This window comes from Triturus cristatus, chromosome 4_1 (genome assembly GCF_964204655.1).
Source record: "Triturus cristatus chromosome 4_1, aTriCri1.1, whole genome shotgun sequence".
NCBI classification, from domain to species: Eukaryota; Metazoa; Chordata; class Amphibia; order Caudata; family Salamandridae; genus Triturus; species Triturus cristatus.
This window is the reverse complement of record NC_140585.1, coordinates 123,511,801-123,537,998: the sequence shown is the minus strand read 5'-3', so window position 1 is coordinate 123,537,998 and position 26,198 is coordinate 123,511,801. Positions and strand designations below refer to the sequence as shown.

General features: G+C 41.0%; 19 non-coding genes across 19 annotated transcripts; all 19 read right to left on the bottom strand.

The window, feature by feature from the left end:
- Positions 1 to 9,763: 9,763 nt before the first annotated feature.
- Positions 9,764 to 9,836, bottom strand: TRNAA-AGC (transfer RNA alanine (anticodon AGC)). The gene has a single exon. It is a non-coding gene; the product is annotated as a tRNA-Ala (tRNA).
- A 1,189-nt stretch (positions 9,837 to 11,025) lies between these two features.
- Positions 11,026 to 11,098, bottom strand: TRNAK-CUU (transfer RNA lysine (anticodon CUU)). Its single transcript has one exon. It is a non-coding gene; the product is annotated as a tRNA-Lys (tRNA).
- A 353-nt stretch (positions 11,099 to 11,451) lies between these two features.
- TRNAA-AGC (transfer RNA alanine (anticodon AGC)) lies at positions 11,452 to 11,524 on the bottom strand. The gene has a single exon. It is a non-coding gene; the product is annotated as a tRNA-Ala (tRNA).
- A 771-nt stretch (positions 11,525 to 12,295) lies between these two features.
- On the bottom strand, positions 12,296 to 12,368 carry TRNAA-AGC (transfer RNA alanine (anticodon AGC)). The gene has a single exon. It is a non-coding gene; the product is annotated as a tRNA-Ala (tRNA).
- Positions 12,369 to 13,557: 1,189 nt separating this feature from the next.
- Positions 13,558 to 13,630, bottom strand: TRNAK-CUU (transfer RNA lysine (anticodon CUU)). Its single transcript has one exon. It is a non-coding gene; the product is annotated as a tRNA-Lys (tRNA).
- Positions 13,631 to 13,983: 353 nt separating this feature from the next.
- Positions 13,984 to 14,056, bottom strand: TRNAA-AGC (transfer RNA alanine (anticodon AGC)). The gene has a single exon. It is a non-coding gene; the product is annotated as a tRNA-Ala (tRNA).
- A 1,189-nt stretch (positions 14,057 to 15,245) lies between these two features.
- On the bottom strand, positions 15,246 to 15,318 carry TRNAK-CUU (transfer RNA lysine (anticodon CUU)). Its single transcript has one exon. It is a non-coding gene; the product is annotated as a tRNA-Lys (tRNA).
- Positions 15,319 to 15,671: 353 nt separating this feature from the next.
- On the bottom strand, positions 15,672 to 15,744 carry TRNAA-AGC (transfer RNA alanine (anticodon AGC)). The gene has a single exon. It is a non-coding gene; the product is annotated as a tRNA-Ala (tRNA).
- A 345-nt stretch (positions 15,745 to 16,089) lies between these two features.
- Positions 16,090 to 16,162, bottom strand: TRNAK-CUU (transfer RNA lysine (anticodon CUU)). The gene has a single exon. It is a non-coding gene; the product is annotated as a tRNA-Lys (tRNA).
- A 353-nt stretch (positions 16,163 to 16,515) lies between these two features.
- TRNAA-AGC (transfer RNA alanine (anticodon AGC)) lies at positions 16,516 to 16,588 on the bottom strand. Its single transcript has one exon. It is a non-coding gene; the product is annotated as a tRNA-Ala (tRNA).
- Positions 16,589 to 17,777: 1,189 nt separating this feature from the next.
- On the bottom strand, positions 17,778 to 17,850 carry TRNAK-CUU (transfer RNA lysine (anticodon CUU)). The gene has a single exon. It is a non-coding gene; the product is annotated as a tRNA-Lys (tRNA).
- A 353-nt stretch (positions 17,851 to 18,203) lies between these two features.
- TRNAA-AGC (transfer RNA alanine (anticodon AGC)) lies at positions 18,204 to 18,276 on the bottom strand. Its single transcript has one exon. It is a non-coding gene; the product is annotated as a tRNA-Ala (tRNA).
- A 345-nt stretch (positions 18,277 to 18,621) lies between these two features.
- On the bottom strand, positions 18,622 to 18,694 carry TRNAK-CUU (transfer RNA lysine (anticodon CUU)). Its single transcript has one exon. It is a non-coding gene; the product is annotated as a tRNA-Lys (tRNA).
- Positions 18,695 to 19,047: 353 nt separating this feature from the next.
- Positions 19,048 to 19,120, bottom strand: TRNAA-AGC (transfer RNA alanine (anticodon AGC)). The gene has a single exon. It is a non-coding gene; the product is annotated as a tRNA-Ala (tRNA).
- A 772-nt stretch (positions 19,121 to 19,892) lies between these two features.
- TRNAA-AGC (transfer RNA alanine (anticodon AGC)) lies at positions 19,893 to 19,965 on the bottom strand. The gene has a single exon. It is a non-coding gene; the product is annotated as a tRNA-Ala (tRNA).
- Positions 19,966 to 22,994: 3,029 nt separating this feature from the next.
- On the bottom strand, positions 22,995 to 23,067 carry TRNAK-CUU (transfer RNA lysine (anticodon CUU)). Its single transcript has one exon. It is a non-coding gene; the product is annotated as a tRNA-Lys (tRNA).
- Positions 23,068 to 23,838: 771 nt separating this feature from the next.
- TRNAK-CUU (transfer RNA lysine (anticodon CUU)) lies at positions 23,839 to 23,911 on the bottom strand. The gene has a single exon. It is a non-coding gene; the product is annotated as a tRNA-Lys (tRNA).
- Positions 23,912 to 24,264: 353 nt separating this feature from the next.
- TRNAA-AGC (transfer RNA alanine (anticodon AGC)) lies at positions 24,265 to 24,337 on the bottom strand. The gene has a single exon. It is a non-coding gene; the product is annotated as a tRNA-Ala (tRNA).
- A 771-nt stretch (positions 24,338 to 25,108) lies between these two features.
- On the bottom strand, positions 25,109 to 25,181 carry TRNAA-AGC (transfer RNA alanine (anticodon AGC)). The gene has a single exon. It is a non-coding gene; the product is annotated as a tRNA-Ala (tRNA).
- Positions 25,182 to 26,198: the final 1,017 nt, after the last annotated feature.

The following is a 26,198-nucleotide window of genomic DNA, read 5'->3' as shown; positions in this document are numbered from 1 at the left end:
CAGGGGGAGCTAGGAAAACAGGTGGCAGAAGGAATGCTATGTAACAGGTACCATCCCAATCTAGAGGCAGACGCATATATGCCGTCTGACCACATATAAAGTAAGAATGGCGAGAAGCTCTAAATGAAGATTTGCCTTGATCACTATATTCTACTGTAGTAACACATTGGCTATGGCCCATATGTATGGAACCAACTTTTCTCACACATAATTCACCTTTAACTGGAAATACTGACATAGTGGGCAGAATTAGTTCAACTTCGGATTTGACATTCAAAATCATAAGATTAGGCGTAAAATTACCTAATTTATACACTTCATTTTCTAAATCAGTTCCTGTTCTACTGGGGTGACCCTCCTTATTAGGGTGACAGACTTTGAATAAAACTAGATTCAGATTTCCCCATATCCAATGTTGTTGATAAACTGCTGTGTCTGGGTCTATGGAATTTAATAAACTAAACCATGCTCCACAGGAGCCATTGTGTGTGAATGGATGTGGAAAGAATGGCAGAACTCCTTTGTTATTCTGATAGGGAGGAAGTCTGCCACACACCCAACAATTGGTGGCATTACTAGTCTGATGGGAATGATGTAACATACTAATGAATGTGTTATTGCGCAGCGCAAGTCTATAGGACAACTCATGTGGCGGTAGGTCACTAAAAGAATGTTCATCAGTTATATTGAGAACACGTTTAGAAACAGGATAATACATATGCAACAATATACTTGCAATAACTATTAAAAAACTCAAGGAAAACAAAATTAATAAAGTCACAATACAGTGGTTACGCAGTAATTTACAATAAGCATGTCGTTTCATTATGATTCTGGACTCTTCATCATTCAGACCTAAGGGATACATGTCGGGACAGATTCAACCGCTTCACCTTGGAGAGGACTTAAACAATCAAATCGTCCGACAGTTTAGATCTGGACCTGAGTTTCTGTTTATAGCACTGAGAGTCATTTTGTTCAACAAAAGGAAGTTTTGAATCAGTCTGTGAGGGAGTGCAGGGCACAGTGTCTATATCTGAAGGTAGTCCATGAAATTTTTTTATATGGGTGGAATGCACCCATCCTTTCCGTCCTTCGATCTTCACAGCTGTTCTGGTCGTCAGCAGGACCTGCTTAGGCAACTTCCACCTAGGATCCAATTGGCTTTTCCTATCAAAATTCCGAACCAGGACAAAGTCCCCAGGGACCACGTCATGGGGTTTCACCTCAGTGTTGTCAGGAAAAGCTGCGACCACCTGTGAACGAGAAGATTGTAGTGCAGACATCAAGGAAGCCAGGTAATCTGTCAGCATATTACAGTCAACATCAGTTATTTTACGGGGTATAGGCGTCCCCCACATATTCGGTGGTCTACCAAAGATCACCTCATACGGGGATAGCCCTGTTCGAGAGTGTGCTACCATTCTCATGTAGAATAGCGCAACTGGTAAGGCTACTATCCAGTCCACACCTTTTTCCTGACATATTTTAGACAATCTGATTTTTAAAAGTTGATTATGTCGTTCCACGAGACCTGCTGCCTCGGGGTGTCGGACACAGTGGAATTTCCACTGATATCCCAACAAAAGTGAGACATGTTTCATTAATTCGGATGAGAAAGGCTGACCGTTATCTGAATATACAACACGTGGTAAACCGTACCGTGGGAAGAATTCTCGAACTAGCTGCTTGGCAGTAGTCGGGGCAGTGTAATCTGATACGGGATACGCCTCTGTCCAACGGGAGAGAGCGCAGACAACTACGAGGACATATTTGAATCCTCGACAACGTTCCATCTGAATATAATCCATCTGGAGGACTTCAAAAGGATGGTCAGGAGGCTGAAATCCACCCTGCTCTACGGGAACACTCTTTCCTGGATTAAACTGACAACATATCATACAGGTACGAACTTTTTGTTTAGCTGCTGCTCGTAAATGTTTGTTGAACCAAATGTGCTGAATGCTGTCTAGCATTGCCTTCTCTCCTAAATGTGCTGGACTGTGAACTGTAGCTATAATGGCTTGAACCATGGAATCAGGGAGAAACCACACGGATTTCTCCTTCGTCATCCATCCTTGATCTGTCTGGATCCCTCCTAGTTCAGTCCACTTCTTTATTTCTTCTGCTGTGGCATGTGTCTGTATGTCAATTACGTCAAGTGCGGGATCCTTAATTGTCATACACTGTGTTGGTGTCTGAACTATTGGCTTTGTCATGTCTAATGTGCGATTCTGAGCAGTCTGTTTAGCTGTTCTGTCAGCTAAGTCATTGCCTTGAGAAATGGTATCAGTAACCTTCGTGTGTGCTTTACATTTCATAATTGATATAGCAGTGGGTAGATGTATTGCGCCTAACAAGGCATGAATGAGGGGTCCGTGCTGAATGTGGGCACCATGGGAAGTTAAATAACCTCTCTCTCGCCATAGTACGCCGAAGTCGTGTACAACTCCGAATGCATAACGTGAGTCAGTGTATACATTAACTTTCTTATTTGTGGCTTGAATACAGGCTTGTGTTAGAGCAATAAGTTCTGCTGCTTGGGCTGACAGAGTATCTATACAATTTGTCTCAATAACTTCAGTGTCTGTTGTGACTGCATATGCGGCAACTAAATTTCCTGTACTTGTCCTCATACACGAACCATCTACATATAACGTCAGGTCTGGATCTAGCAATGGAACGTCTGTCAAGTCTTGTCTAGGTTTCGTCTTTATTTCAATGATTTCAACACAATCATGAGCTAGTGGGTCTGTTCCAATTACAGGTAATAGTGTAGCAGGATTCAATGTATTACACCGTCGGATCTCTATGTGTGGTTGAAACAATGTCAGTTCATAACCAGTAAGTCTTGCTATGGTCAAGTGTTGTGTTTGTGTTCGGTTCACAAGAACCTCTACTGCATGTGGTACTTGTACTGTCAATGGGTGTCCTAAAACTATGGCATCGCTTTGTCTAATTGCTAAAGCTGTCGCTGCCACTGATTTCAGGCATGCAGGCAAAGCCTGAGCTACGGGATCTAATGTACTGGAAAAATAAGCACATGGCTTGCGTGATCCTGCTTGATCCTGAGTGAGTACTGATAAGGCAGTACCTTCGCGTTCTGTAACAAAGAGTGTAAAATGTTTGCTATAACATGGTGTTGCTAAAACAGGTGCTTGACATAAAGCTTCCTTTAGGCTTTCAAAAGCTTGTGTATGTTCCTGAGTCCAAGGGAGAACAGTCGATGTGGCTGCCTCCTGTGTGGTTAACTGAATGAGTGGTTTTGCTAGAAATGCGTACTGAGGGATCCACTGTCTACAATATGAAGTGAGGCCTATGAAAGCCCGCACCTCCTTCTGTGTCTGGGGTATTGACATATTAGCAATTAACTGGATGCGATCTGGTGTAAGCTGCCTTCCCTCCTTGGACAGCGAGTGACCAAGATAAATAACTCGCTGAACACAGAATTGCAGCTTAGAAGGGGACACCTTGTGCCCCTTGTCGGCTAGGAAATGTAAAACTGTCAGAGAAGCTTTTTCACATTCTGGCTCGCTTCTCGCGGTGATCAGCAGATCATCGACATATTGAAGCAGTGCAGTATTGACTGGCATGTGGATACTGTCAAGTTCTCGTTTCAGTGCTTGGCTGTAGATGCTGGGGCTTTCTGTAAATCCTTGGGGAGCGCGTGAGAATTTAAAGCTGCGCCCATTTAAACTGAATCCGAACAAGTATTGGCTTTCCGGATCTATTGGGACGCTGAAAAAGGCATTCTTGAGATCAATTACAGTAAAGAATGTTGCTTCGGAATCAATTGCTGTCAATAATGATGATATATCAGGGACCACAGGGAATTGTGGTACAATACACTTGTTTAGTTCACGCAAATCAATAACCAATCGGTACACTGGTGGAGCAGTAGGATCAGTTCGTTTAAGAATCGGAATTATCGGTGAATTACATACATTGGAGTCTGTTTCTACAACTACTCCCTGGGCAATTAGCTCATCAATGATTTTCAGCAAAGCCACTACAGCATCATGCGGTAACTTGTATTGTCGCATTCGTGGCAGTACCACTCCTGCTTTCAGTGTGACTCGATAGGGTGTAATGTTCATGCAGCCAACATCCGTAGGGCCTTGTGCCCATAGATGTACTGGTAAAGTCTGTAGTCGGGGATCCATGTCTCTAGACACATAGTGACCTTTAAAATCACGTAAAAACAACCTTACTCCTTCCGGAGAACAACATATTATGGCTCCTAGTGCCTTCAGAGTTTTAATTCCTAGCAAATTTTCTGGGCATGATTTAGTAAGCAATAAATCTGTAGTTCGTGTCAAAGGTCCTATTGTAAGTGGTAGAGGCTTTGATACTTCATTAACAATAGGTTTTCCTGAAAAACCAAGGGAAACATTTTGAGAGCCTGAGAGGGGTGCCCCTGGAACTTCGCTACGTTTTATAGTTGTTCGACTTGCCCCTGTATCGAGTAAGAATTTTCTATCTTGACCTAATAATTCACTATGTACATAAGGTCCTTCTTGATCTACAGGAATCTCGATAAGTGGTAAGTCAACTTCCCTCTCTAGGCTGGTTCATGCGTAACGCTGGTATTCAGGGTATTCATACTGTGCAGTCTGATACATTTGTTGTGTTGTGGTTTGTGTGGCAGTAGCAGGCAACGGTGGTGCAGCTGGCACAAACTGTATGGGTTGCTGTGAGGCTGGCATGGACTGTCCATGCTGCATAGCTCCTTGTTCATTCTGGTCTTGTCTAACTAATCGTGGTCTCTCCTTTGTAATACCTGTAGCTATATTACGTTTCAGGACTGGACAATCGTGTACATGATGGCCCAGCTGTTTACAGTAATTGCAGGTTCCTTTTACAGGAACTGCAGAATCACCAGAATGTGTCACACCCTTTTTGTGACCATCTGCTGGTACTGTCTGAGAAACTAGCATTTTCATTTTTGTATCCTTCATGCGTCTATGCTCGTGTTCTTGTTCATCCCTAATTCTATTGTGATGATACTGTAACATTTGTAGCATTTGCGACGGAGTGTTACTTTGCCAGGTACTCTCGAATTTCAATATTCTATTCTTTACTGGAGGTAATGCATTTTCCACTAATTTTGTCACAAATAAATGTGGATATGAGTCACTACTTGCTTTTATACCACTATTTATACCAAAACATTTTTCAAATCGAGCATAATAATCGCTTGTGTCTTCATCTTGCTTTTGTTTACAGGCTGTGATTGCACCCCAATCTTCCTTTTTTGTAGTTAATAAACGTGGCAGTACCTGTACTAGTAAACCTGGTAACAGTTTAACTTTATCCCCGAGCCCCGAACCTGCAGTTCGGCCCCTGTCTTCCTCTGCTAATGCTGTCCAGTCTATCTTTTGGTCTCCCACTTCCCACTCTTTTTCTTTCAGTTTTTCATAAATGCCAGCAGGCAAAAGCACTTTTAAAATCGTCATAATATCAGGAAAGGTGTACTCTCCCATCAGTAACATGTCTTTAATTTCTCGGTGGAAACCTGCTGGGTCTTTGTCATGACTAGGTACTACTTTTTTCATTTCTAATAATTCCATTTTTGATATGGGTGTGTAAACAAATACACGGTGAAACTCATTGTCTTCGCCTTTTATTGGGTGCACTTCTCGTAAAGGATTTTGTCTATCCATATAGTACGGCGTTCTTTCTCTATGGGGCAGCGAGAGAGAATCCGGACTTACAAAAAGGACATACTGTTTACGTGACACTAATATCTCTTTAATTAACTTGTTACTAGAACCTCTCCATCTGTTCGTGAGTAGTTCCATTAATATATCAGGTAAAGGACCAGGATCAGCATGTTGGCTCTTATATAATATGAGGAGTTGCTGAATCATATAGATTCCAGCTAAACGTTGTTCATCTGTACTGAGGTTGAGAAACGTTTGTGCTACGGTCTCATCACCATATTTTTCAGGACTAACGATCCAGTGAACGGCTGATCTGGCTAATTCTTGCTCATCCATGGAATCGAGGAGGTGGTAACCCCTTCGTTCTCGTAGTATTTTATCTGCGGCTTGAAACGAATGTTCAGGAGACTTCAGATTTATTACAGGCGTTGGATACGTTCTGCTATTATTTGGACATACAGAATGTATGGGATCAGAAAAACATCTAGTATTTTCACAGGATCTTCCTCTGCCTACATAGGCTATGGTTTCTGACTGTCTTGCGGAATTCTCTGATTCGGACACCTCATCTTGCTCAAACTCGTCTGTTCCCAATCTCTCTTCATGAATACGTTCTATTTCTTTACGGATTTTTCGGCACATGGCTATTATACAATTTTGCTTATCGTGTCTTCCTTCTGATATATTCTGACTCCATCTTGTAAGAGTAAGCATTACGTTCATGTCTACCCCCGGACGATCTTGATTTCTGATCACACAGTTTATGAGGAAACGTAACAGTTCCCCCTGTATTTCTACTTTCTGGAATTCCATAGCTCTGTTAATACATCCTGGATCTCGTCCTGTTTGAACAAAATGATATATGTTATCCAGATGCGTAGTCATCCCTGGTAACCTTGCTAAATACTCTGCGGCTCGCCTAATACGTAATGATGCCAGAACCATTTCATCCTCTTTACCAACCACCGGGTCATATCTACAATTTACAAGGAGTTCCTTAAGCGCACGTTCACTTACGAACTTAGGTGTACGTGAATGTGCTGACTCTTGAAAGACAAGTTTATTTATTCTAGGTGGTGTAAAAGTACTGCTAGCACCTCCCGTGGCCCCATCTGGGGCGTCGGGTGTGAATGGGTTCGTTGAACGTGACACAGCAACTATGGGTGTTGTTACCCCTGTAGAGTCGACTGCGGAGACAGATGCGGAAACAGATGTGCTTGCCGAAGCTTGCGTCGGGACTTGCTGTTGCACGGGAACAGATACTTGATCCTGACGTTGAACCCCTCCGCCAGACGGTCTATGTGGTGTGGCGTTAGCATACTCGGGGGCTGCATCATCTAGATATGAGGAAAGGAAAACGTCTTCTGCGGTTCTGGGATGCCCTTTTGGATGTACCTTAATTGGAAATAACGGGGGTGGCAAGTCTTTTGGCACCTCCGTAACAGCCTTAGGTAGTCCTTCGGCTAGAAGGGGATACATACCATTCATAAGAGCATTTCTTTGTCTATTTACTTGTTCTGATTTCACTCGGATACCTTCCTCAATTAATAGATTTTCTTGAACTTTATTTGAACTTTCTTTACTCCTCTCTTCTTGTCTACGTGCTTTTTCTGTTCGTCTATGAGATTCTTTACGCCATAACTCAACAGCGTCTTTCTGTGACTGTCTGACCTTTCTTTTCCATAACTCTTCCTCCACTTTCATGATGCACTCTGCATCCCAGGTTCCCGTTGCGGGCCACCTTTGACTTTCTGGTAATCCCTTGGTATAATCTACCCATAGATCAAGAAACAATATGGCATCTAAGCCATGTTTATGGTACATGAAATGTCCTGGAGTGTCTCTAGGTGGAATAGGAACTGCTTCTTCAAGCACCCCTTTTCTGGTGGTAATCTGTCTTAACTTCGAGAAGAGCGGCATATTAACAACTGATCTGATACTTACTCTTGAACTTACTTAGTACGAAAAACACAATAATGAACAGTGAACAATGAACAGTCATTCATACCACAATATGCAAGACATTTTCTGAATACTTTAAACATTAAACATTAAACATTATAACAATGATCGTCAATGATGACAGTCTGCCTAACTAATCACCACGCTGAATTCTTGACAATAACTGAATACTTCGGAATACTTGATATACTGCTAAACAGTACATATACACTGCTAAACAGTGCAGACCGGATTTGTGTACCCAAATCCGTCTTGACCGGCACAACCTATGTGCACGTCAACACGCCTCCCCGGCGATGGTACTCACCGAGTAGCTCCTTGAAACGGAAGGCCTCAGAGAATGGACAGGACTCGACGACTGTGGACATCGGACCCTCTGGACGTCGGAATTTCGGAAAACCTGGTGGGCCTCTGTATACCTCGGATCTTGCTCTCTCAGCTAGGCTCTGGTCGGGATACTTCGCACTTCTCACCGCCTCGTCTGGGTTGATCGCAGCCTCAGTCGCCCCCGCTTGACCGGAGGGAGCTTACAGGAAATCCTGCTGGTACGCGTTTATGGTCCGTCCAGCTGTGGCAGGAGACCGGGCCTGCAACGCACCGCCGGCGCGTGAGATGAGAAAGTGTCCCTGTTCGGGCGCCATTATGTGGTAAATAAAATAAATATTACCTGACTGAATTTCATGCGGAATCTTAAATTAAAGTAAAATAGCTCAAAATAACAAGAGGCAGAATCCGTGGTATAAGAGGTTCTCTAATGGGCTTTATTCCATTCAAAATGGCCGACTCGAGTCGCGGCCCTCAGGTTCCGTCACCACGAAGGTTCAGGAAGTGAAGTACAATAATTTATTAACAGACATGTATTTTTATAATAAGTACATTACAATGAAACGAATGTAGAAGGCGTAACATTTGATAAGAAAAGTGACGTAACAGTGACATAATCGAAACTAGGCGTAATAAGGAATAAAAGAAACATGATTGGCTTGCATTATCAGACATAGGTGGATCTATAAGATAATACTTGGCATAGATGCGCGCGCAGCAGCATGACGTGTAATTGACGTGTAACTAGGGGGTGAAGGGGACTTGACATTTAGCTCTACATGTGGAGACGAGAAGTCTGGGGTCAAGTCATCCTAATCCCAAATCATATCTAACATCCTATGTTTAAAGAACTATGTTATCCACAAGGAAGAGACTCTCGGACAGAATCTATTCTATACTGACTGTGTGCGTGTACAAGCGTCTAAGTGTCTATATGAGATGCGAGGGGCAGAAAACTTTCCATGGCAACAGGGCTATGAATCACTTGCATGAAGACAGAGAAGCCTGGCCTTTTGCTTGGTAACTGGAGGAATGTTTACTTAAACTACTAGGCAAGAATGCATCGGCTGAAGAGCAAAATAGATAATTCGAAGGTGAAATACAACTTCTTGGCAGACAAGCGAAAACTGGCCGAGGCAGGCACCGTTAGCTGCACAGGGAGTAGGACAAAGTTCATGGATACAGATGCGAGCTCAAGCTGAAGCTGTCAGAGACAGAGAGCAGGGAAAGGCTTTGAGGACAGAATCGGGCCTACTCGCCTGAACTGTAAAAATGGAGTAACTTAGCCATATAAAGTCGGTGGCCTTTTATACTTAGGAATCGAATATCCAGCCCATTGATGGCGGATCTGACAGAGAACATGTTGACGGTAGACACACATATGTTTGCGTCTTAGAAACTGGAACTGGAGGGAACATACATGTACTTGTAACATGCATATAGAACCGTTGGGGTCCAAGATAGGGGACATAACTGATCAGGAAAATCCACATTTCCACATAAGGAAAACCGTTTCTGGATATTCCTCTGCTCTTGTTTTGCAAGGAACTTCACTTTTATACATCCTTCAGAGGAAAGAATGTCAAGTAAAATAATACGAAATGAAAATGGAAGGTGTGAAATTTTCATTTTGAGATTGCATAAGAAATCAAATTCCTCTCACGTGCTATAGAATACCTAAACACTTTTGATTAAACCACTTTAGTTGTTATAATGACACCAAATTTGAAAGCCATCTGTGACTTTTCTGTTCTTACTCTGCAACAACCATGGCAATTACAAGTTAAAAAGTAAAATGTATGCAAATTTTAGAATGGAGAATGCGGGCATCGATCCCGCTACCTCTCGCATGCTAAGCGAGCGCTCTACCATTTGAGCTAATTCCCCTGTGTGCTCACTCAGCATCACATTTCAAAAGTAACGTTACTGCTGTCCACACTTTATTTTAAGTCTAATTGCCCATAACATGAGTGTTCAGTTCACTCCTAACTGATGCCTTAACTACACCTAGGGGATGTTTTACACTTCAGGTTGGCATGTTTAGTACTTGAATAGGAGTGATATCACTGTATGTTAACCTAGACTCAGGCCCTACCTAATCTTGGAGATACATTTCTCATGAATGAGTAACCAAGGGAGATACAATTTTTAGGAGTTAGTGCATGTCTAATGCAAGATTAATCACCATATTATGAGAGCCAATGCTATCATCCAGCAAAAAATACTCGTTTTCGCCCAACGTGGGGCTCAAACCCACGACCCTGAGATTAAGAGTCTCATGCTCTACCGACTGAGCTAGCCGGGCTCCCACTTAAATATGGTATGCAGACTCATCATTTTTTATTAAGGAAAACCGTTTCTGGATATTCCTCTGCTCTTGTTTTGCAAGGAACTTCACTTTTATACATCCTTCAGAGGAAAGAATGTCAAGTAAAATAATACGAAATGAAAATGGAAGGTGTGAAATTTTCATTTTGAGATTGCATAAGAAATCAAATTCCTCTCACGTGCTATAGAATACCTAAACACTTTTGATTAAACCACTTTAGTTGTTATAATGACACCAAATTTGAAAGCCATCTGTGACTTTTCTGTTCTTACTCTGCAACAACCATGGCAATTACAAGTTAAAAAGTAAAATGTATGCAAATTTTAGAATGGAGAATGCGGGCATCGATCCCGCTACCTCTCGCATGCTAAGCGAGCACTCTACCATTTGAGCTAATTCCCCTGTGTGCTCACTCAGCATCACATTTCAAAAGTAACGTTACTGCTGTCCACACTTTATTTTAAGTCTAATTGCCCATAACATGAGTGTTCAGTTCACTCCTAACTGATGCCTTAACTACACCTAGGGGATGTTTTACACTTCAGGTTGGCATGTTTAGTACTTGAATAGGAGTGATATCACTGTATGTTAACCTAGACTCAGGCCCTACCTAATCTTGGAGATACATTTCTCATGAATGAGTAACCAAGGGAGATACAATTTTTAGGAGTTAGTGCATGTCTAATGCAAGATTAATCACCATATTATGAGAGCCAATGCTATCATACAGCAAAAAATACTCGTTTTCGCCCAACGTGGGGCTCGAACCCACGACCCTGAGATTAAGAGTCTCATGCTCTACCGACTGAGCTAGCCGGGCTCCCACTTAAATATGGTATGCAGACTCATCATTTTTTATTAAGGAAAACCATTTCTGGATATTCCTCTGCTCTTGTTTTGCAAGGAACTTCACTTTTATACATCCTTCAGAGGAAAGAATGTCAAGTAAAATAATACGAAATGAAAATGGAAGGTGTGAAATTTTCATTTTGAGATTGCATAAGAAATCAAATTCCTCTCACGTGCTATAGAATACCTAAACACTTTTGATTAAACCACTTTAGTTGTTATAATGACACCAAATTTGAAAGCCATCTGTGACTTTTCTGTTCTTACTCTGCAACAACCATGGCAATTACAAGTTAAAAAGTAAAATGTATGCAAATTTTAGAATGGAGAATGCGGGCATCGATCCCGCTACCTCTCGCATGCTAAGCGAGCGCTCTACCATTTGAGCTAATTCCCCTGTGTGCTCACTCAGCATCACATTTCAAAAGTAACGTTACTGCTGTCCACACTTTATTTTAAGTCTAATTGCCCATAACATGAGTGTTCAGTTCACTCCTAACTGATGCCTTAACTACACCTAGGGGATGTTTTACACTTCAGGTTGGCATGTTTAGTACTTGAATAGGAGTGATATCACTGTATGTTAACCTAGACTCAGGCCCTACCTAATCTTGGAGATACATTTCTCATGAATGAGTAACCAAGGGAGATACAATTTTTAGGAGTTAGTGCATGTCTAATGCAAGATTAATCACCATATTATGAGAGCCAATGCTATCATCCAGCAAAAAATACTCGTTTTCGCCCAACGTGGGGATCGAACCAACGACCCTGAGATTAAGAGTCTCATGCTCTACCGACTGAGCTAGCCGGGCTCCCACTTAAATATGGTATGCAGACTCATCATTTTTTATTAAGGAAAACCGTTTCTGGATATTCCTCTGCTCTTGTTTTGCAAGGAACTTCACTTTTATACATCCTTCAGAGGAAAGAATGTCAAGTAAAATAATACGAAATGAAAATGGAAGGTGTGAAATTTTCATTTTGAGATTGCATAAGAAATCAAATTCCTCTCACGTGCTATAGAATACCTAAACACTTTTGATTAAACCACTTTAGTTGTTATAATGACACCAAATTTGAAAGCCATCTGTGACTTTTCTGTTCTTACTCTGCAACAACCATGGCAATTACAAGTTAAAAAGTAAAATGTATGCAAATTTTAGAATGGAGAATGCGGGCATCGATCCCGCTACCTCTCGCATGCTAAGCGAGCGCTCTACCATTTGAGCTAATTCCCCTGTGTGCTCACTCAGCATCACATTTCAAAAGTAACGTTACTGCTGTCCACACTTTATTTTAAGTCTAATTGCCCATAACATGAGTGTTCAGTTCACTCCTAACTGATGCCTTAACTACACCTAGGGGATGTTTTACACTTCAGGTTGGCATGTTTAGTACTTGAATAGGAGTGATATCACTGTATGTTAACCTAGACTCAGGCCCTACCTAATCTTGGAGATACATTTCTCATGAATGAGTAACCAAGGGAGATACAATTTTTAGGAGTTAGTGCATGTCTAATGCAAGATTAATCACCATATTATGAGAGCCAATGCTATCATCCAGCAAAAAATACTCGTTTTCGCCCAACGTGGGGCTCAAACCCACGACCCTGAGATTAAGAGTCTCATGCTCTACCGACTGAGCTAGCCGGGCTCCCACTTAAATATGGTATGCAGACTCATCATTTTTTATTAAGGAAAACCGTTTCTGGATATTCCTCTGCTCTTGTTTTGCAAGGAACTTCACTTTTATACATCCTTCAGAGGAAAGAATGTCAAGTAAAATAATACGAAATGAAAATGGAAGGTGTGAAATTTTCATTTTGAGATTGCATAAGAAATCAAATTCCTCTCACGTGCTATAGAATACCTAAACACTTTTGATTAAACCACTTTAGTTGTTATAATGACACCAAATTTGAAAGCCATCTGTGACTTTTCTGTTCTTACTCTGCAACAACCATGGCAATTACAAGTTAAAAAGTAAAATGTATGCAAATTTTAGAATGGAGAATGCGGGCATCGATCCCGCTACCTCTCGCATGCTAAGCGAGCACTCTACCATTTGAGCTAATTCCCCTGTGTGCTCACTCAGCGTCACATTTCAAAAGTAACGTTACTGCTGTCCACACTTTATTTTAAGTCTAATTGCCCATAACATGAGTGTTCAGTTCACTCCTAACTGATGCCTTAACTACACCTAGGGGATGTTTTACACTTCAGGTTGGCATGTTTAGTACTTGAATAGGAGTGATATCACTGTATGTTAACCTAGACTCAGGCCCTACCTAATCTTGGAGATACATTTCTCATGAATGAGTAACCAAGGGAGATACAATTTTTAGGAGTTAGTGCATGTCTAATGCAAGATTAATCACCATATTATGAGAGCCAATGCTATCATACAGCAAAAAATACTCGTTTTTGCCCAACGTGGGGCTCGAACCCACGACCCTGAGATTAAGAGTCTCATGCTCTACCGACTGAGCTAGCCGGGCTCCCACTTAAATATGGTATGCAGACTCATCATTTTTTATTAAGGAAAACCGTTTCTGGATATTCCTCTGCTCTTGTTTTGCAAGGAACTTCACTTTTATACATCCTTCAGAGGAAAGAATGTCAAGTAAAATAATACGAAATGAAAATGGAAGGTGTGAAATTTTCATTTTGAGATTGCATAAGAAATCAAATTCCTCTCACGTGCTATAGAATACCTAAACACTTTTGATTAAACCACTTTAGTTGTTATAATGACACCAAATTTGAAAGCCATCTGTGACTTTTCTGTTCTTACTCTGCAACAACCATGGCAATTACAAGTTAAAAAGTAAAATGTATGCAAATTTTAGAATGGAGAATGCGGGCATCGATCCCGCTACCTCTCGCATGCTAAGCGAGCGCTCTACCATTTGAGCTAATTCCCCTGTGTGCTCACTCAGCATCACATTTCAAAAGTAACGTTACTGCTGTCCACACTTTATTTTAAGTCTAATTGCCCATAACATGAGTGTTCAGTTCACTCCTAACTGATGCCTTAACTACACCTAGGGGATGTTTTACACTTCAGGTTGGCATGTTTAGTACTTGAATAGGAGTGATATCACTGTATGTTAACCTAGACTCAGGCCCTACCTAATCTTGGAGATACATTTCTCATGAATGAGTAACCAAGGGAGATACAATTTTTAGGAGTTAGTGCATGTCTAATGCAAGATTAATCACCATATTATGAGAGCCAATGCTATCATCCAGCAAAAAATACTCGTTTTCGCCCAACGTGGGGCTCAAACCCACGACCCTGAGATTAAGAGTCTCATGCTCTACCGACTGAGCTAGCCGGGCTCCCACTTAAATATGGTATGCAGACTCATCATTTTTTATTAAGGAAAACCGTTTCTGGATATTCCTCTGCTCTTGTTTTGCAAGGAACTTCACTTTTATACATCCTTCAGAGGAAAGAATGTCAAGTAAAATAATACGAAATGAAAATGGAAGGTGTGAAATTTTCATTTTGAGATTGCATAAGAAATCAAATTCCTCTCACGTGCTATAGAATACCTAAACACTTTTGATTAAACCACTTTAGTTGTTATAATGACACCAAATTTGAAAGCCATCTGTGACTTTTCTGTTCTTACTCTGCAACAACCATGGCAATTACAAGTTAAAAAGTAAAATGTATGCAAATTTTAGAATGGAGAATGCGGGCATCGATCCCGCTACCTCTCGCATGCTAAGCGAGCACTCTACCATTTGAGCTAATTCCCCTGTGTGCTCACTCAGCATCACATTTCAAAAGTAACGTTACTGCTGTCCACACTTTATTTTAAGTCTAATTGCCCATAACATGAGTGTTCAGTTCACTCCTAACTGATGCCTTAACTACACCTAGGGGATGTTTTACACTTCAGGTTGGCATGTTTAGTACTTGAATAGGAGTGATATCACTGTATGTTAACCTAGACTCAGGCCCTACCTAATCTTGGAGATACATTTCTCATGAATGAGTAACCAAGGGAGATACAATTTTTAGGAGTTAGTGCATGTCTAATGCAAGATTAATCACCATATTATGAGAGCCAATGCTATCATACAGCAAAAAATACTCATTTTCGCCCAACGTGGGGCTCGAACCCACGACCCTGAGATTAAGAGTCTCATGCTCTACCGACTGAGCTAGCCGGGCTCCCACTTAAATATGGTATGCAGACTCATCATTTTTTATTAAGGAAAACCGTTTCTGGATATTCCTCTGCTCTTGTTTTGCAAGGAACTTCACTTTTATACATCCTTCAGAGGAAAGAATGTCAAGTAAAATAATACGAAATGAAAATGGAAGGTGTGAAATTTTCATTTTGAGATTGCATAAGAAATCAAATTCCTCTCACGTGCTATAGAATACCTAAACACTTTTGATTAAACCACTTTAGTTGTTATAATGACACCAAATTTGAAAGCCATCTGTGACTTTTCTGTTCTTACTCTGCAACAACCATGGCAATTACAAGTTAAAAAGTAAAATGTATGCAAAATTTAGAATGGAGAATGCGGGCATCGATCCCGCTACCTCTCGCATGCTAAGCGAGCGCTCTACCATTTGAGCTAATTCCCCTGTGTGCTCACTCAGCATCACATTTCAAAAGTAACGTTACTGCTGTCCACACTTTATTTTAAGTCTAATTGCCCATAACATGAGTGTTCAGTTCACTCCTAACTGATGCCTTAACTACACCTAGGGGATGTTTTACACTTCAGGTTGGCATGTTTAGTACTTGAATAGGAGTGATATCACTGTATGTTAACCTAGACTCAGGCCCTACCTAATCTTGGAGATACATTTCTCATGAATGAGTAACCAAGGGAGATACAATTTTTAGGAGTTAGTGCATGTCTAATGCAAGATTAATCACCATATTATGAGAGCCAATGCTATCATCCAGCAAAAAATACTCGTTTTCGCCCAACGTGGGGATCGAACCCACGACCCTGAGATTAAGAGTCTCATGCTCTACCGACTGAGCTAGCCGGGCTCCCACTTAAATATGGTATGCAGACTCATCATTTTTTATTAAGGAAAACCGTTTCTGGATATTCCTCTGCTCTTGTTTTGCAAGGAACTTCACTTTTATACATCCTTCAGAGGAAAGAATGTCAAGTAAAATAATACGAAATGAAAATGGAAGGTGTGAAATTTTCATTTTGAGATTGCATAAGAAATCAAATTCCTCTCACGTGCTATAGAATACCTAAACACTTTTGATTAAACCACTTTAGTTGTTATAATGACACCAAATTTGAAAGCCATCTGTGACTTTTCTGTTCTTACTCTGCAACAACCATGGCAATTACAAGTTAAAAAGTAAAATGTATGCAAATTTTAGAATGGAGAATGCGGGCATCGATCCCGCTACCTCTCGCATGCTAAGCGAGCGCTCTACCATTTGAGCTAATTCCCCTGTGTGCTCACTCAGCATCACATTTCAAAAGTAACGTTACTGCTGTCCACACTTTATTTTAAGTCTAATTGCCCATAACATGAGTGTTCAGTTCACTCCTAACTGATGCCTTAACTACACCTAGGGGATGTTTTACACTTCAGGTTGGCATGTTTAGTACTTGAATAGGAGTGATATCACTGTATGTTAACCTAGACTCAGGCCCTACCTAATCTTGGAGATACATTTCTCATGAATGAGTAACCAAGGGAGATACAATTTTTAGGAGTTAGTGCATGTCTAATGCAAGATTAATCACCATATTATGAGAGCCAATGCTATCATCCAGCAAAAAATACTCGTTTTCGCCCAACGTGGGGCTCAAACCCACGACCCTGAGATTAAGAGTCTCATGCTCTACCGACTGAGCTAGCCGGGCTCCCACTTAAATATGGTATGCAGACTCATCATTTTTTATTAAGGAAAACCGTTTCTGGATATTCCTCTGCTCTTGTTTTGCAAGGAACTTCACTTTTATACATCCTTCAGAGGAAAGAATGTCAAGTAAAATAATACGAAATGAAAATGGAAGGTGTGAAATTTTCATTTTGAGATTGCATAAGAAATCAAATTCCTCTCACGTGCTATAGAATACCTAAACACTTTTGATTAAACCACTTTAGTTGTTATAATGACACCAAATTTGAAAGCCATCTGTGACTTTTCTGTTCTTACTCTGCAACAACCATGGCAATTACAAGTTAAAAAGTAAAATGTATGCAAATTTTAGAATGGAGAATGCGGGCATCGATCCCGCTACCTCTCGCATGCTAAGCGAGCACTCTACCATTTGAGCTAATTCCCCTGTGTGCTCACTCAGCATCACATTTCAAAAGTAACGTTACTGCTGTCCACACTTTATTTTAAGTCTAATTGCCCATAACATGAGTGTTCAGTTCACTCCTAACTGATGCCTTAACTACACCTAGGGGATGTTTTACACTTCAGGTTGGCATGTTTAGTACTTGAATAGGAGTGATATCACTGTATGTTAACCTAGACTCAGGCCCTACCTAATCTTGGAGATACATTTCTCATGAATGATTTACCAAGGGAGATACAATTTTTAGGAGTTAGTGCATGTCTAATGCAAGATTAATCACCATATTATGAGAGCCAATGCTATCATACAGCAAAAAATACTCGTTTTCGCCCAACGTGGGGCTCGAACCCACGACCCTGAGATTAAGAGTCTCATGCTCTACCGACTGAGCTAGCCGGGCTCCCACTTAAATATGGTATGCAGACTCATCATTTTTTATTAAGGAAAACCGTTTCTGGATATTCCTCTGCTCTTGTTTTGCAAGGAACTTCACTTTTATACATCCTTCAGAGGAAAGAATGTCAAGTAAAATAATACGAAATGAAAATGGAAGGTGTGAAATTTTCATTTTGAGATTGCATAAGAAATCAAATTCCTCTCACGTGCTATAGAATACCTAAACACTTTTGATTAAACCACTTTAGTTGTTATAATGACACCAAATTTGAAAGCCATCTGTGACTTATCTGTTCTTACTCTGCAACAACCATGGCAATTACAAGTTAAAAAGTAAAATGTATGCAAATTTTAGAATGGAGAATGCGGGCATCGATCCCGCTACCTCTCGCATGCTAAGCGAGCGCTCTACCATTTGAGCTAATTCCCCTGTGTGCTCACTCAGCATCACATTTCAAAAGTAACGTTACTGCTGTCCACACTTTATTTTAAGTCTAATTGCCCATAACATGAGTGTTCAGTTCACTCCTAACTGATGCCTTAACTACACCTAGGGGATGTTTTACACTTCAGGTTGGCATGTTTAGTACTTGAATAGGAGTGATATCACTGTATGTTAACCTAGACTCAGGCCCTACCTAATCTTGGAGATACATTTCTCATGAATGAGTAACCAAGGGAGATACAATTTTTAGGAGTTAGTGCATGTCTAATGCAAGATTAATCACCATATTATGAGAGCCAATGCTATCATCCAGCAAAAAATACTCGTTTTCGCCCAACGTGGGGATCGAACCCACGACCCTGAGATTAAGAGTCTCATGCTCTACCGACTGAGCTAGCCGGGCTCCCACTTAAATATGGTATGCAGACTCATCATTTTTTATTAAGGAAAACCGTTTCTGGATATTCCTCTGCTCTTGTTTTGCAAGGAACTTCACTTTTATACATCCTTCAGAGGAAAGAATGTCAAGTAAAATAATACGAAATGAAAATGGAAGGTGTGAAATTTTCATTTTGAGATTGCATAAGAAATCAAATTCCTCTCACGTGCTATAGAATACCTAAACACTTTTGATTAAACCACTTTAGTTGTTATAATGACACCAAATTTGAAAGCCATCTGTGACTTTTCTGTTCTTACTCTGCAACAACCATGGCAATTACAAGTTAAAAAGTAAAATGTATGCAAATTTTAGAATGGAGAATGCGGGCATCGATCCCGCTACCTCTCGCATGCTAAGCGAGCGCTCTACCATTTGAGCTAATTCCCCTGTGTGCTCACTCAGCATCACATTTCAAAAGTAACGTTACTGCTGTCCACACTTTATTTTAAGTCTAATTGCCCATAACATGAGTGTTCAGTTCACTCCTAACTGATGCCTTAACTACACCTAGGGGATGTTTTACACTTCAGGTTGGCATGTTTAGTACTTGAATAGGAGTGATATCACTGTATGTTAACCTAGACTCAGGCCCTACCTAATCTTGGAGATACATTTCTCATGAATGAGTAACCAAGGGAGATACAATTTTTAGGAGTTAGTGCATGTCTAATGCAAGATTAATCACCATATTATGAGAGCCAATGCAATCATCCAGCAAAAAATACTCGTTTTCGCCCAACGTGGGGCTCAAACCCACGACCCTGAGATTAAGAGTCTCATAGCTCTACCGACTGAGCTAGCCGGGCTCCCACTTAAATATGGTATGCAGACTCATCATTTTTTATTAAGGAAAACCGTTTCTGGATATTCCTCTGCTCTTGTTTTGCAAGGAACTTCACTTTTATACATCCTTCAGAGGAAAGAATGTCAAGTAAAATAAGACGAAAGGAAAATGGAAGGTGTGAAATTTTCATTTTGAGATTGCATAAGAAATCAAATTCCTCTCACGTGCTATAGAATACCTAAACACTTTTGATTAAACCACTTTAGTTGTTATAATGACACCAAATTTGAAAGCCATCTGTGACTTTTCTGTTCTTACTCTGCAACAACCATGGCAATTACAAGTTAAAAAGTAAAATGTATGCAAATTTTAGAATGGAGAATGCGGGCATCGATCCCGCTACCTCTCGCATGCTAAGCGAGCGCTCTACCATTTGAGCTAATTCCCCTGTGTGCTCACTCAGCATCACATTTCAAAAGTAACGTTACTGCTGTCCACACTTTATTTTAAGTCTAATTGCCCATAACATGAGTGTTCAGTTCACTCCTAACTGATGCCTTAACTACACCTAGGGGATGTTTTACACTTCAGGTTGGCATGTTTAGTACTTGAATAGGAGTGATATCACTGTATGTTAACCTAGACCAGAGGTCTTCAAACTTTTGGATGCCGAGACCCCCCTGTCAACATTTTGAGGCGTAAGGACCCCCTCCTGACAAAAATGTCTAAACCTGTTGACTAAATTGCGTGGGATGAAAATGTAAATGAGGTTATGTGATGCCGCGTATTTTGGGATAGCATTGCTTCATTATTTTGATGTTTGTTACACACAGTAACACTGAGGAAAGATTTCACCCAATCAGTACCCATTTATAACCAAAATACAGCAATTATCATCAGAAAGATTTCAAGTCAACCTTTGTGAAGGGCCTTCCACTCTGCAGCAATACGTGCTGCCACATTAGAAGCTCACCTGGCCCTGACCGGAAGAAGCAGGGGTCCCTTAAAACCCTGGCGGTTTTGTGTAGAGTTAAGCCGTTTACCCACGCAGCTTTCCTCTCACCCCCTCCCTTCCATCCCTCTCTCCTCTCCTAACCCCGGATCCCTCTCTCACTTTGCAGGTCATTTTCTTTCACCCCTTTTTACAACTTCTGAACTCATCAACCTCTCACTTCACCTTTAATCACCTCTTGATATTCTGTTCTTTCACTGCCCTCATCTCTAACAGTCTCTCACATTTATCTCATGGCCTCTCTGGCCCTGTCACCTCCCGTGCCCCTCAGCACTTCTCATTCACCTCGTCTCTTCATTCAAATTTTTGTCTATTTGTATCTTACACCTCTCCAGTCCCCCCATTCCTCTTTCACATCTCCCCTTTGTTCTAACAGAAGCCCTCACCTTTGGATCACACTCACTTCTTGCGTGTCCACACTTCTCTTCGGCAATTCACATTTCTCCTCATCCCTGACCTCTTCAATCAAATTCTCTCACTCCCTTGCTGTCCTCTCTCATTTTGGGTGCGGATGCAAGTTCAGAATGGGATGAATGAATGTATGATTACTGATGGGCTTGTTTGAGTGAGTTGCATATTGAGTAGTGAGGGGGACAGGTGAGTGAAGTGTCACATGAGTGCAGGATGAGTAGTGTACTCGTGTACTCGTGTGACTGCAGGTTGAGGTATAGTGTGAGCAGGACAAGTGCATTTTGAGTGCAGAGTGATCACTGTGAGTGCAAGGTGAGCGGGTGAATGGTGCAAGTGCATGGTGATCAGTGTGAGTGCATTGTGATCACTGTGAGTGCAAGGTGAGCGTGACAAAGGGCGAGAATGAGGAATGAGTTGTCTGAATGCAGGGTGCATTCCCAGACCCATGAAGTAACTCAGCATGTTATTGACGGGGGCGTAGACTTTAAGATCTAAGTTAAACTATTGCGGCATTAATCGGGGATCGAGGGTGAAGGAAATAAATAATGTGCTGATCCTGCAACAAACTTCCAGTCCTATGGTTAGGGTTACCAGCAGATTATTTTGATGGCCCAGTCGGTACAAAAAAAAGCAGTCACCTAAAGCGGTATTTTCAGCGCTTATCTGTGCATACTTCCCAGGGCCGGCTTTAGTGCTGGTGGTGCCCTGTGCGACAATGTTTGTTGGTGCCCCCCCATGACCACCCCCACCACGGATTCTCTCACTAGCACCCTTTAACAGTGACCAAGTCTCCATAACCCCACACTCTCAGATGCATTGAATTAGTTATATAGTGCCACTCATACCAGTGTAGGGTGTCCGAGCACTTTGCATCACACACACATTACACAGAGACAATCAATCATAAGTGTGTAAATCAGTGTATAGGAAATGTTACATAAGCCAAAGGACTAAAAGTATAGGAGTCACATGTCATCCATACTGGTAGGCAGTATAGTTCAAGAGTGCTTGGTGTGGAGAAGCACAAACTCAGAGTCGAAAAAGAAACAGCATAGTTGGGAGTTTCCTTTAATAATAAGAATTGTTTGCTAGCCAAATTAACCCTTTTTGCAACATTAATCAATGGTCTAATAATGTATTCTTTGTAGTGTGCATGCTCTTCTAGGATGAAAGTTAATAGCTCACTATTCTATATTAGGACTTTAAGTTATAAATTGCAAGTAACAAAAGGATGTCTCTTTTGAAAGCAGTAACCTGCTGATCTCTTCACATCATACACACTCTGTAATCTACTTGGTACACGTTCTTTGCAGCAGGCATATTAACCCACTGCACTAACTTCACCTAAGTCAAAACCTCAACTATACAAAATTGTGATCTCTCTCCAGGAAGATCATTAATCACAGGAGTTATCTTGACATTTATGTGAGGCCTGGTAATTGCCGGGAAAGAAACGCTGCAGCAGGTGCTTCTAAAGCACAATAAACTTTCACTCACGGCGCCCCCCGGAAGCCAACTTTGTATTCCTTTCCATGAAATGCATTCTCACACTACGGCAGTGAATGTAAAATCCAAATGTAAGGAATAGGCACAGTGGGGACCCAGGGGGTACTGGAACCAGCAAAAAAACCTAAGCCTCTGTAACCAGTTTACAAAGGCATGTTAAATGGTCTTTAAAGACCTGTGAAAAAACACGGGGGTGCCGGAGATAGGAATCCAGACACTGCCCAGCTGAGCCCCCAGCAGCTCAAGTTTCACTGCAGCAGCCCGGGCTGAGACACGACACAGGACGGGGGAAGTGTGGGGCCTGGGCAGAAGTGTGACTGGGAAGGCGCGACCCCCTTTGCATCACTCCACGGCCCCCCTGGGGGTCGCGCCCCACAGTTTGAAGACCCCTGACCTAGACTCAGGCCCTACCTAATCTTGGAGATACATTTCTCATGAATGAGTAACCAAGGGAGATACAATTTTTAGGAGTTAGTGCATGTCTAATGCAAGATTAATCACCATATTATGAGAGCCAATGCTATCATCCAGCAAAAAATACTCGTTTTCGCCCAACGTGGGGCTCGAACCCACGACCCTGAGATTAAGAGTCTCATGCTCTACCGACTGAGCTAGCCGGGCTCCCACTTAAATATGGTATGCAGACTCATCATTTTTTATTAAGGAAAACCGTTTCTGGATATTCCTCTGCTCTTGTTTTGCAAGGAACTTCACTTTTATACATCCTTCAGAGGAAAGAATGTCAAGTAAAATAATACGAAATGAAAATGGAAGGTGTGAAATTTTCATTTTGAGATTGCATAAGAAATCAAATTCCTCTCACGTGCTATAGAATACCTAAACACTTTTGATTAAACCACTTTAGTTGTTATAATGACACCAAATTTGAAAGCCATCTGTGACTTTTCTGTTCTTACTCTGCAACAACCATGGCAATTACAAGTTAAAAAGTAAAATGTATGCAAATTTTAGAATGGAGAATGCGGGCATCGATCCCGCTACCTCTCGCATGCTAAGCGAGCGCTCTACCATTTGAGCTACTTACCCTGTGTGCTCACTCAGCATCACATTTCAAAAGTAACGTTACTGCTGTCCACACTTTATTTTAAGTCTAATTGCCCATAACATGAGTGTTCAGTTCACTCCTAACTGATGCCTTAACTACACCTAGGGGATGTTTTACACTTCAGGTTGGCATGTTTAGTACTTGAATAGGAGTGATATCACTGTATGTTAACCTAGACTCAGGCCCTACCTAATCTTGGAGATACATTTCTCATGAATGAGTAACCAAGGGAGATACAATTTTTAGGAGTTAGTGTATGTCTAATGCAAGATTAATCACCATATTATGAGAGCCAATGCTATCATCCAGCAAAAAATACTCGTTTTCGCCCAACGTGGGGCTCGAACCCACGACCCTGAGATTAAGAGTCTCATGCTCTACCGACTGAGCTAGCCGGGCTCCCACTTAAATATGGTATGCAGACTCATCATTTTTTATTAAGGAAAACCGTTTCTGGATATTCCTCTGCTCTTGTTTTGCAAGGAACTTCACTTTTATACATCCTTCAGAGGAAAGAATGTCAAGTAAAATAATACGAAATGAAAATGGAAGGTGTGAAATTTTCATTTTGAGATTTCATAAGAAATCAAATTCCTCTCACGTGCTATAGAATACCTAAACACTTTTGATTAAACCACTTTAGTTGTTATAATGACACCAAATTTGAAAGCCATCTGTGACTTTTCTGTTCTTACTCTGCAACAACCATGGCAATTACAAGTTAAAAAGTAAAATGTATGCAAATTTTAGAATGGAGAATGCGGGCATCGATCCCGCTACCTCTCGCATGCTAAGCGAGCGCTCTACCATTTGAGCTAATTCCCCTGTGTGCTCACTCAGCATCACATTTCAAAAGTAACGTTACTGCTGTCCACACTTTATTTTAAGTCTAATTGCCCATAACATGAGTGTTCAGTTCACTCCTAACTGATGCCTTAACTACACCTAGGGGATGTTTTACACTTCAGGTTGGCATGTTTAGTACTTGAATAGGAGTGATATCACTGTATGTTAACCTAGACTCAGGCCCTACCTAATCTTGGAGATACATTTCTCATGAATGAGTAACCAAGGGAGATACAATTTTTAGGAGTTAGTGCATGTCTAATGCAAGATTAATCACCATATTATGAGAGCCAATGCTATCATCCAGCAAAAAATACTCGTTTTCGCCCAACGTGGGGCTCAAACCCACGACCCTGAGATTAAGAGTCTCATGCTCTACCGACTGAGCTAGCCGGGCTCCCACTTAAATATGGTATGCAGACTCATCATTTTTTATTAAGGAAAACCGTTTCTGGATATTCCTCTGCTCTTGTTTTGCAAGGAACTTCACTTTTATACATCCTTCAGAGGAAAGAATGTCAAGTAAAATAATACGAAATGAAAATGGAAGGTGTGAAATTTTCATTTTGAGATTGCATAAGAAATCAAATTCCTCTCACGTGCTATAGAATACCTAAACACTTTTGATTAAACCACTTTAGTTGTTATAATGACACCAAATTTGAAAGCCATCTGTGACTTTTCTGTTCTTACTCTGCAACAACCATGGCAATTACAAGTTAAAAAGTAAAATGTATGCAAATTTTAGAATGGAGAATGCGGGCATCGATCCCGCTACCTCTCGCATGCTAAGCGAGCGCTCTACCATTTGAGCTAATTCCCCTGTGTGCTCACTCAGCATCACATTTCAAAAGTAACGTTACTGCTGTCCACACTTTATTTTAAGTCTAATTGCCCATAACATGAGTGTTCAGTTCACTCCTAACTGATGCCTTAACTACACCTAGGGGATGTTTTACACTTCAGGTTGGCATGTTTAGTACTTGAATAGGAGTGATATCACTGTATGTTAACCTAGACTCAGGCCCTACCTAATCTTGGAGATACATTTCTCATGAATGAGTAACCAAGGGAGATACAATTTTTAGGAGTTAGTGCATGTCTAATGCAAGATTAATCACCATATTATGAGAGCCAATGCTATCATCCAGCAAAAAATACTCGTTTTCGCCCAACGTGGGGCTCAAACCCACGACCCTGAGATTAAGAGTCTCATGCTCTACCGACTGAGCTAGCCGGGCTCCCACTTAAATATGGTATGCAGACTCATCATTTTTTATTAAGGAAAACCGTTTCTGGATATTCCTCTGCTCTTGTTTTGCAAGGAACTTCACTTTTATACATCCTTCAGAGGAAAGAATGTCAAGTAAAATAATACGAAATGAAAATGGAAGGTGTGAAATTTTCATTTTGAGATTGCATAAGAAATCAAATTCCTCTCACGTGCTATAGAATACCTAAACACTTTTGATTAAACCACTTTAGTTGTTATAATGACACCAAATTTGAAAGCCATCTGTGACTTTTCTGTTCTTACTCTGCAACAACCATGGCAATTACAAGTTAAAAAGTAAAATGTATGCAAATTTTAGAATGGAGAATGCGGGCATCGATCCCGCTACCTCTCGCATGCTAAGCGAGCACTCTACCATTTGAGCTAATTCCCCTGTGTGCTCACTCAGCATCACATTTCAAAAGTAACGTTACTGCTGTCCACACTTTATTTTAAGTCTAATTGCCCATAACATGAGTGTTCAGTTCACTCCTAACTGATGCCTTAACTACACCTAGGGGATGTTTTACACTTCAGGTTGGCATGTTTAGTACTTGAATAGGAGTG